This window comes from Ranitomeya variabilis, chromosome 2 (genome assembly GCF_051348905.1).
Source record: "Ranitomeya variabilis isolate aRanVar5 chromosome 2, aRanVar5.hap1, whole genome shotgun sequence".
Lineage (NCBI taxonomy): Eukaryota > Metazoa > Chordata > Amphibia > Anura > Dendrobatidae > Ranitomeya > Ranitomeya variabilis.
Window position 1 is genome coordinate 944,476,065 of NC_135233.1, and position 11,420 is coordinate 944,487,484.

At 45.7% G+C, this 11,420-nt stretch overlaps 1 long non-coding RNA gene across 1 annotated transcript; it reads right to left on the reverse strand.

Moving 5' to 3' along the window:
* Positions 1-240: 240 nt before the first annotated feature.
* On the reverse strand, positions 241-10,856 carry LOC143810046 (uncharacterized). The gene is made up of 4 exons (XR_013222620.1): positions 10,783-10,856; positions 9,900-10,014; positions 1,471-1,529; positions 241-484 (listed from the first exon to the last, which is right to left on the reverse strand). It is a non-coding gene; the product is annotated as an uncharacterized LOC143810046 (long non-coding RNA).
* Between the last annotated feature and the right edge of the window lie 564 nt (positions 10,857-11,420).

An 11,420-nucleotide genomic window follows, 5' to 3' on the forward strand; every position in this document is an offset into this window, starting at 1 on the left:
CACAAGTGTTAGCCAGACTCGCCGGCTCCTGCCTCCTGTGACTCTGCTCCTCCTCTGCCGCTACACCCCCAAAGTCACAGCCAGACTAGAGTCCACAAAATAAAAATAAAGAATCTTTTTTTCCCTCAATGTTCGCCCCCCTCAGGGAGGCAGGAGGTAGCACACTAGGTAGGCGCCTATCCTGTCTACTCCTTGTCCCAGCCCTGATCATTATTCTAACCCTACTATACATATCAAACCATGATGTTCCTGTTAACTATGATCTCACTGTTGCTAATGATGACAATGACAATTGTAATCTCACAGGTGATAATGATAATTATTTTATTATGTTAATGATGATGATATTTATAAAAAAAAATAATTCTGTGGTGTTATCTCAAAATCATGTTGGTATCTCAGCACATTTCTTCCACTCTTTCAGCCTTCCACTGAACTCACCCAGTGCACAATTTCCTCTTCCTTGAAGTTATAGATTGAATATCTGTTAGACAGAAAAACAGAAAATGTAAATAGCTCTATAGCTCTAAAGTATGTTAATGACACACTATGAATGCAATATATAGATAGTGGTCCAAGTTTCATCAGTGTTTTGATCAGTGACCGTCATCAGAGTTTGGTCAGTGCCAGATTTTACCGTGAGATTTTTGTCAGAGTTTCATCAGTTTTTCTTGGAAGAAAAAGAAAAACTGATGTAGGATTCTCAAAGTTTCCTATAAAACAGTCAATGAAAAGTGGACAGTACACCGATGGCATCGAAGTACTATCCGATTTTTTTTCATGGATCTATAGACTTGTAGTTGCGATTTGAATCTGACAATCAATATCAGACAAGTCTCCGTGCCTCAGTGCAGACCACTTGGTTCAAAGACAAGTCATTGGTCATGTGAATTAGGCCATAGATTATCATAAGTGGCATAGATGTTGGTGAAAAACATGGTTAGTGCTTGCTCGTATAAGAAAAACTAACATATAAATAAGCAGTGTTCACACTGGATATACTTTCTCAGTTGTAAAAATGCAAAAATTTGCATTTCTGGTGTTTTTTGCAGCATTTTTTGAGAGCGGGAGTAGAGTACATGTGTGCTTTGCCTACTATACATCTTTAAAAAAAAAAAGAAACTGTTATTAATTAAAAGCGCTTTTGTGTTTTTTGCAGCCTTTTTCACTTTCTCATTGGTTTTTATGGCTGAAAAAACGCTACAGAAACACTAAAAGAATTGGCATGCTGTAGATTTTAAAAATGCTACAGTTATTCAGTTAGAAAAAAACAAGCGCGTACGTGAGATTTCATAGCTTTTGCTGATATATTAAAAACAGCTTTTAATTTGTATAAATGCTGCATGTGAACATATCTTGATACAGAGTTATATGGAATCAAACAGAAGTAAATCACATCTTATTCTATCGGGTGATTAATTAGCGAGATATTTTCTGTTAGAACCCATGATCATTTCTGATTGTTTTTACCTGGATTATCTATAATTACTTCTAATAAATCATCTGTTCCTCGATCCTTTTTACTGCACCTTAAACAAATAATAATAATAATAATAATAATAATAAAAAGCATTGAAAAGCCTTTATCTTTCTGTACAGGAGTTAAAGTAAGTAAGTAGATACATTGATGCACTGTGCAGGATAATGCAGACAGATGGGACTTTGTGTTTAAAAAGATTGTTGATGCAAGTCTACTCCAGCTAATTTGAACATTGTAGAGGTGGTCGCCCACTTTTGACCCCCACTCTCTTCCAAATTAGCCAGAGTAGAAAGCCAATGTCATATTATATGTCCTATTCAGCTTTAAAGCATGAGAAATATTAAATACCAGCAGTTTTTTTGCGTTATAACAGCTGATTGCTCGGAGGTGTAGAGATGGGATCCCCAATGATTAGCTTAGAATTATGGGAATTGCCGTTACAAAATGTTTTATTTTTTGGATTTATAATCTCTTTAAGACAATTAGGAAGCTTGTAATAACTTAAGAGAAAAATGCATCACATATATCTACACTTGGTCTCACAACTATTCTGTGTATTTATTAAAATTCTAAAAATCACTTCTAAGTATTCTCATGTTCTGTGATCTCCGATATCTTCTATTTCAACAGTCAGAAAAGCGTATCCTGCTTTGTAGTTGGTTGGAGTGAACCACCAGATTACAAAAAGAGTTTATCAGGAAACTAAGACACATTAATAAGCCAAAATGGTCCCGAAGAAGACAACTTTTGATGTGACTCTAGAGCTATTCAATTCCCGTCAAGCTCTTTTTCTTATAGGCTGATTGACAAATACACCCAAAAAACTATGAAAGCAAACAAGGACGAAATTCAACAAAAACTTTTATTAATGATTCACAGAAAGCATGACAGACATAACTTAAAAATATTATATAAGAATATGGGACACAGAGATCCTTACTGTTAGGGTTTGCGGAACGCACCAAATATATTTATTGATGGGATTGGTGCGTTCGCAACCCGGGATCCACCGTGCAGGAAAGATCCTGCTGCTAAGTGAATGGCGGCACAATATGGCGGTATGAACCAGCTCTGTTAGCTTCACAGAGCGGCCGAGAAAGCAAAGCTCTGTGCCCTGTTAGACTCTCACAGAGGCACAGGCTAACTACCCAGATGAGAGCAGTCAGTGGTCATGCATGCACACAACACTCCTCGCCAGAGGTGCCAGCATTCTAGGGGCTTATTTCAGCCGGGTCCCTGAACGCATTCAAGCACATGACCACAGTGGCGCAAAGCACGTAACTTTGGAAGATACTAGCGCATGGCCGTGTGGCCATGCGAGCCTTAAATAGCTGCAGCACGTACAGGACCTTCCTAAAAATGACCAATGAGAGACTGCCACAGAGCCTGCGTACCTACAGGACCTTCCTAGAAGGACCAATAGATTTGGCTACAGTACCTGAGCATGTGACCCTTGATCTCCACTGAGAGATCTTACCCTGGGCATGCTCAGTGTGTGCAAAGCAGGACTTAGTCCCAGAAAAGCCTGCTCGCCGCAGATCAGTGCAGGGTACAATAGCAGAGCCTGGAGAGGCAGCAGTAACCCTTTGCACAGAATCAGGCTCAGTGAGACGCTGGGACCGACGTCTCCGCTGAGCAGGCTCCACTGCGGCCGATGGAGAATGGGAGACCGCAGCAGACACGGATCGAGATTCCCTCTGTGCAGCCGAGGAAACTCGACTCCTAACATTACCCCCTCTCCTACGGCCCCCCCCTCCTTGAGCCTCGCTACGCTCAAAAGCTGCAATGAGCAGCGGAGCCCGAATGTGCTCCACAGGCTCCCAGGTTCTATCCTCTGGACCGTGACCCTTCCAATCCACCAGATAAAATTTCTTGCAACGTACCACCTTGCACCCCATGATAGCATTCTCCTCAAACTCATCCGTGGATGAACCCGATGTCCCGGCAGATGACTCATAAAACCGGGACAAATGAACGGGCTTTAAGAGAGAAACGTGAAAGGTATCGGTGATACCAAGGCGTGGAGGAATAGCCAAACTGTAGACCACAGGGTTGACCTGTTCCAGAACCTTGAACGGGCCAATGTAGCGAGGCGCAAACTTAGTGGACTCAACTCGCAGCCTGATGTTACGGGCAGAGAGCCATACTATGTCGCCAGGAGCAAAGGTCGGAGAGGGGCACCGGTGTGTATCGGCCGAAACCCTCATTCTCTCCTTGGAGGCCGGATGGCATCCTGTGTGCGATCCCAGATGTCACGTGCCTCCACCGCCCAGTCTGCCACCCTAGAATTGGTGGATGACACGGGCATGGGCACAGGGACACGCGGATGCTGGCCGTAATTGAGGAGAAAAGGAGTCTGACCAGTGGAATCGGCTACGGCATTGTTCAAGACAAATTCCGCCCAACGTAGCAAAGATGCCCAGTCATCCTGCCTAGCAGAGACAAAATGTCGCAAGTATGTCACCAGGGTCTGGTTGATTCTCTCTACCAAACCATTCATCTCGGGATGATATGCAGAGGAGAGATTCAGCTCTATGCTGAGTAAACGGCAGAGCTCTCTCCAAAACCGAGATGCAAACTGGGGACCCCGGTCACTGACAATTTTATCAGGCATTCCATGTAGGCAGAAAATATGTTTAATGAACAAAGCCGCCAATGCCTATGCAGAAGGTAACCGTGGAAGCGGCACCAAATGCACCATCTTGGAAAAATGATCAGTGACTACCAAGATAACGGTGCAGCTACGAGACTTGGGTAAGCCCACCACGAAGTCTATCCCGACCATTTCCCAGGGTCTGTCTGCCACCGGCATGGGGTAAAGTAACCCAGCAGGCGGTTGCCGAGGAGACCGATTCTGGGCGCAGGAGACACACGCCCGAATATAGTCCCTGACGTCACGAGCCATATGCGGCCACGAGTACGTCCTAGCCAAAAGCTCAGATGTCCTCTTGGTCCCAAAATGTCCACCAACTCTGGACGAGTGAGCCCAAGAGAGAACCTCCGGTCGCAAATTCGCTGGTACGAAAGTCTTGCCCGGGGGCACAGACTCAAGCAAAACCGGAGCCACAGTTTTCAGGCTCTCAGAAGGGACAATAAGCCAAGGCTCCTCCTCCTCCTCAGATGACACTACAGAGCGGGAGAGAGCATCGGCACGAGTGTTCTTCTCCCCGGAGAGAAAATGGAGAGTAAAATGGAACCGGGAGAAGAACAGGGACCATCTAGCCTGGCGAGAATTCAGCCGCTGGGCCGTCTGTATATACACCAAGTTCTTGTGGTCAGTGAACACTTGGAAGGGAAAGCGAGCTCCCTCCAAGAGGTGTCTCCACTCTGAAAAAGCCAACTTCATGGCTAGCAACTCCCTGTCCCCGATGGAATAATTCCTCACCGCTGGTGTGAAGGTCTTGGAGAAAAAGAAGCAAGGATTCTTCCGACCTTGAGCATCCTTTTGGAAAAGGACTGCTCCAGCACCAACGGATGAGGCATCCACCTCCATGATAAATGGCTTATCTACATCGGGGCGATGTAGGATGGGAGCGCTAGCGAAGTGTGACTTAATCGAGAGAAAGGCCTTGGAGACCTCCTCTGACCACAACTTGGGATTTGCTCCCTTCTTGGTGAGGGCAACCAAGGGAGCTACCAAAGTTGAGAAGTGTGGAATGAACTGGCGATAGTAATTAATGAACCCCATAAAGCGCTGCACCGCTTTAAGAGAATGGGGTTCCTGCCAGTCCATCACAGCCTGTAGCTTGGCAGGATCCATAGCCAAACCCTGGGCAGAGATGATATAACCAAGGAAAGGCAAGGACTCCTGCTCAAACACACACTTCTCCAACTTGGCGTAGAGGGAGTTTGCCCGTAAGAGGTCGAAGACTTTGCGATCATCTCTCCAATGGGAGTCAATATCTGGAGAGTAGATGAGAATATCATCCAGATAGACTACGACCGAGGTGGTGGGCATATCCTGGAAAATGTCGTTCACAAAGTCTTGGAAAACGGCTGGCGCATTACAGAGCCCGAAGGGCATCACCAGGTATTCATAATGCCCATCCCTGGTGTTAAAAGCCATCTTCCATTCGTCCCCCTCATGGATGCAAATCAGGTTATAGGCACCCCGCAGATCTAATTTTGTAAACACCCTTGCTCCCCGTATCCTATCAAAAAGCTCAGAAATCAGGGGTAATGGGTACTTGTTCTTAACGGTGATAGCGTTAAGACCCCTGTAATCTATGCATGGACGTAAGTCTCCTGTCTTCTTCTGTACAAAGAAGAACCCTGCCCCTGCAGGTGACACTGACTTCCTAATGAATCCTCTTGCCAGATTCTCTTGGATATACTGAGACATTGCCTCCGTCTCTGGGAGAGATAACGGATAAACTCGACCCCGGGGAGGCTCAGCACCAGGCAAGAAGTCAAAAGGACAGTCATAGGGGTGGTAAGGCGGAAGGGTCTCCACAGCCCTTTTGGAGAACACGTCTGCATAGGGCCAATAGTGTTTGGGGAGAGAGGAAAGATCTGCGGGTACCTGAGTTGTAGCAACCTGAACGCACTCCCTCTGACATCTACCCTCGCAGGATTTACTCCATCCCAAAATTCTCCCTGAGGACAACTCTATATGAGGAGAATGGTAGCGTAGCCATGGTATCCCCAACAGGACCTCATCAATTCCCTCAGGAATGACTAATAGGGAGATAATCTCCTGATGTGATGGAGACACAGAAAGCATGATAGGAATGGTTTGGTGGGTAATCTGAGAGGGTAGTGTCGACCCATTTACCACTCGAACGGTTACTGGTTTGGCGAGCATAACCAGGGGTATTGCGTGACGCTGGGCGAAAGCGGATGACCTAAAATTACCCTCCACCCCAGAGTCCACGCATAGCTCAACCATAAGAGTGGATGGGCCAAAGGTAATTGTCCCCTTGAAGGACAACTTTGAGGCAAACATCGCCGTGTCTAGTGTACCTCCTCCTACTGCCACTAGATGCTGACGTTTCCCCGGCCGCTGAGGACACTTGGAGGCAAGATGTCCTGACTGCCAGCAAACATGACAGACCTTATGTGCACGAGCGGACTGGGACTTGGGTCCCGCTCGTGTCACCTCTATGGTCTCATGTGACTCGGACGCCTGGACTGGAGATTCCAGAGGTCTGGCGAAGGTGGGAGACAGCCAAAACCTCTGCCTACACTGGGCTCGCTCCAACCTTTGCTCGTGAAAACGAAGGTCTATGCGAGTTGATACAGCTATGAGCTCCTCCAGTGTGGCGGGAATCTCCCTAGAAGCCAAAGCGTCCTTCATATGGTCAGCCAGCCCCCGCCAAAATACGGGAATGAGGGTTTTATCCAGCCATTCCAACTCAGACGCTAACATCCGGAAGGTAACCACAAAATGACTGACCATGTCTGAACCCTGAGTCAAAGCCAGCAGCTGGAGCACTGTATCATGGGTGACTTGAGGTCCTACAAAGACCTGTTTCAGAGTGTCCAGAAACCGAGGAACTCTCCGCACCACATGATCGTTGTGCTCCCACAGCGGCATAGCCCACTCCAACGCCCTGTCCGACAAGAGAGATTATGAATCCCACCTTTACCCGCTCTGTGGGAAAACGTGCAGCCAGGAGCTCGAGGTGTATACCACACTGGCTCACGAAACCCCTACAGGACTTACTGTCCCCAGAGTATCTCTCAGGCAATGGGAGGTGAGATATGGTCGGAACAGAGGTGGCAGTGGGTAAAGCTGCTGCTGCCACGCTAGCAGCCTGAACAGCTATTGCGGTAACATCCACCGCCGAGGTTGCACGCTCAAGAGACGTCAACCGACCCTCCAGCAGCTGGATGTACCCCTGCAACCGCTGTTCATCCGCCATTACTTAGCCAGATCCTGGCGCTAGTATACTGTTAGGGTTTGCGGAACGCACCGAATATATTTATTGATGGGATTGGTGCGTTTGCAACCCGGGATCCACCGTGCAGGAAAGATCCTGCTGCTAAGTGAATGGCGGCACATTATGGCGGTATGAACCAGCTTTGTTAGCTTCACAGAGCGGCCGAGAAAGCAAAGCTCTGTGCCCTGTTAGACTCTCACAGAGGCACAGGCTAACTACCCAGAGGAGAGCAGTCAGTGGTCATGCATGCACACAACATTCCTCGACGGAGGTGCCAGCATTCTAGGGGCTTATTTCAGCCAGGTCCCTGAATACACTCATACACAATCTCCTCGCCGGAGGTGCCAGCATTCTAGGGGCTTATTTCAGCCGGGTCCCTGAACACATTCAAGCACATGACCACAGTGGCACAAAGCACGTAACTTTGGAAGATACTAGCACATGGCCGTGCGGCCATGCGAGCCTTAAATAGCTGCAGCATGTACAGGACCTTCCTAAAAAGGACCAATGAGAGACTGCCACAGAGCCTGCATACCTACAGGACCTTCCTAGAAGGACCAATAGATTTGGCTGCAGTACCTGAGCATGTGACCCTTGATCTCCACTGAGAGATCTTACCCTGGGCATGCTCAGTGTGTGCAAAGCAGGACTTAGTCCCAGAAAAGCCTGCTCGCCGCAGATCAGTGCAGGGTACAATAGCAGAGCCTGGAGAGGTAGCAGTAACCCTTTGCACAGAATCAGGCTCAGTGAGACGCTGGGACCAACATCTCCACTGAGCAGGATCCACTGCAGCCGATGGAGAATGGGAGACCACAGCAGACACGGATCGAGATTCCCCCTGTGCAGCAGAGGAAACTCGACTCCTAACACTTACCACCCAGGAAATAAATCAAAATGACATCCATAGCTGTAACATACAAAATGCCCAATCCTATATATCTATAATCCTATATATCCAGGTGAACCCCATGAAAGAAGCTAATGCATTGGGATTTCGGTTCATTTCCACCCAGGTCTCTCTTCCATTTATTACCCAACATCTATACTTGCTCTGTTACTTCAGTCACTCTTGGCTTTATTTACTATAGTAACCGCAATCATTTGGCCACTTGGCCTATCATTATAGATATATGGGATTGTGCATTTTGTATGTTACTCTTATAATCTTGATATCATGTTGATTTGCTTCCTGGGTGGTATGGAGCTCTGTGTCCCATACTCTTATATAACATGCTTTAAATTATGTCTATGTTTTTTGATGAATCATTCATAATGGTTGGTAGTTTATTTGGGCCATTTGTGCTTCTATAGTTATTTTTGGGTTTCTTTACTGTGTGGGAGTGCATTAAATGTATTTTGGCCTCATGTAGGTTCTTGATGAGTCGTCCTGTGTGTGTAGACATCAAAGGTTGGCCATTAGAATCATTCCCTCAGGTTAACTTAGGGTACCGTCACACAGTGGCATTTTTATCGCTACGACGTCACGATTCGTGACGTTGTAGCGATATCGTTACGATCTCGCAGTGTCTGACACGCTACTGCGATCAGGCACCCTGCTGAGAATCGTACGTCGTAGCAGATCGTTTCAAACTTTCTTTCGTCGCTTGATCACCCGCTGACATCGCTGGATCGTTGTGTGTGACAGCGATCCAGCGATGTGTTCGCTGGTAACCAGGGTAAACATCGGGTAACTAAGCGCAGGGCCGCGCTTAGTAACCCGATGTTTACCGTGGTTACCAGCGTAAAAGTAAAAAAAAAACAAAACGTACATACTCACCATCTGATGCCCGTCAGGTACCTTGCCGTCTGCTTCCTGCTCTGACTGAATCCGGCCGTACAGTGAGAGCAGATCACAGCGGCGACGTCACCGCTGTGATCTGCTCTCACTTTCCGGCCGGCAGACAGTCAGAGAGGAAAGCAGACTGCAAGGGAACTGACGGGCATCAGATAGTGAGTATGTACGGTTTTTTTTTTTTTACTTTTACGCTGGTAACCACGGTAAACATCGGGTTACTAAGCGCGGCCCTGCGCTTAGTTACCCAATGTTTACCCTGGTTACCCGGGGACTTCGGCATCGCTCCAGCGCCGTGATTGCAAAGTGTGACCGCAGTCTACGACGCTGGAGCGATAATCATACGATCGCTGCGACGTCACGGATCGTGCCGTCGTAGCGATGTAAATGGTACTGTGTGACGGTACCCTAAGGATCTCCAGTAAGACAGCAAAAACACTGAGATTCCTGTAACATTTTACCTAATCCAGTAAAATCTGGGGCGGCATTAGACAGCCAACCATTATTATTATTGTCACTATGCCCAGCTCATACACAATTATCACACAGAAACAACATATTATGCTTTGTCCAGTGATCATCACTAGCTCTCATGGTGGAAAGGATGAAGTATCCATTATTCTACATTAACCCATCTAATTTTATATATCCCCACCTCCATTACATACACTGCAGATATATAATAATGGCTACTATGTGCAGGTCTTTCTAGCTATAAATAATGAATATAATACCAGTAACTTACCAGGAACAACATCGTCGACATTTATTAGTGGCAAACGCCACAACTTCAGAAACAAAAGCCGCAATAAACCCAGAGGCTATTGCAAAAAGGAAAATCACAACAATCTCCAAAACTCCTGTGTAAGAAAGGCATTAGATTTAGGATTGAGGTCGCTATAAATTTCCAACATGAACCTTAGACATAGAGTAATCCTGCTCTAAATAGGAGTAAGACGTGTGGACCCTGGTGTAAGGAGGAAGATATTGGATGAAAAATTCTCAGATTGTGAAGAGAAATATCAGTGTTATAAACTACTTATGTGAAGATATCCCAAAAATTACCAAACTGAGGCTGCAATGTGAATTCTGAGCGGACCCCTGAATGAGGCAGCAGAGCCCCTAGTTTCCAGAATATTGGTTATTGCTTTCATTAAATAACAAGCCCAATACATGTCCAATACCAGAATATCATATATATATATATATATATATACACAGTATATAATGCTCGTTATGATGCTGATATCATATAGTCCATTCATAGTGTAGTTTACAGTGCATACATTTCATATACCATAAAGATTGCCAGCATGCCACATGGCATAATGCCCATATAACCCCGTCCGTAACGTCCCGGAGAGTCTTTATACTTACAGGAAATGACACAAATAATCAGACAATCTACATCACTCACAAATCACCTGCTGGCGCTGTGTGATATACATCATCACAGGGCAGTGTGTGGAGAGTAGATCACTTCTGAAATACGACTCCAGAAAGTCACAAGGAGGTTTTGTATCCCTCTATCATGGGCCCAAAGTTTCTGCCAACACTGCCGAAATGTTGGATAAGGGCACTAAAGAATGAAATGATAAGAAAAAGTTAAACCTTTTTCCAGAACATACCTGACATCTTCACTCGCCTTCACTATAAACCCTCAAAGGGGTCACACAGCGGAACTCCATGTACATAACCTTCCCACTGTGAAGTCATCACGTTCCATTCTATCCCATTATGATGATGTTGGGGATGTAACCATGACAACTACAAGCTATAAAGCGATATTTCTGTCACCTGTCTCTGTCTGTGGCTACCCTAGATTACACCTCTTTTAATGTCAATGAAGCATAAAGAAAAGCCCCTACACCCTGAGTATATTCAGCCAAAGCAAATCTTTATTAATTAAACAAATTGAAAAGTAATGATAAAAGTAAGTGCTGCTATGTAAATATGGCATATACAGTATACATTTACACCAGCCAGTTTTATATAACATAGTAGGGTGGTTAACACCTAGTAAGACTATAAAGTGATTTTTTGCAATATAGTTCACTTAATAAATAATGATACACCTATACAAGCCAGGTCCGCATAACATATAAAAGTAATAACCAAATTTAGGCATAGAGTGCAAGTATGACATTAAGGATCTCACTTTGTCTTGGACAGGGGGTTTATATACAGGGCTAAGGGCTACACACTGACACAGGTAAAAGAAAGGCTATAGTTCTCTATAGAATGGCCCCTTGGAACTTACATTATA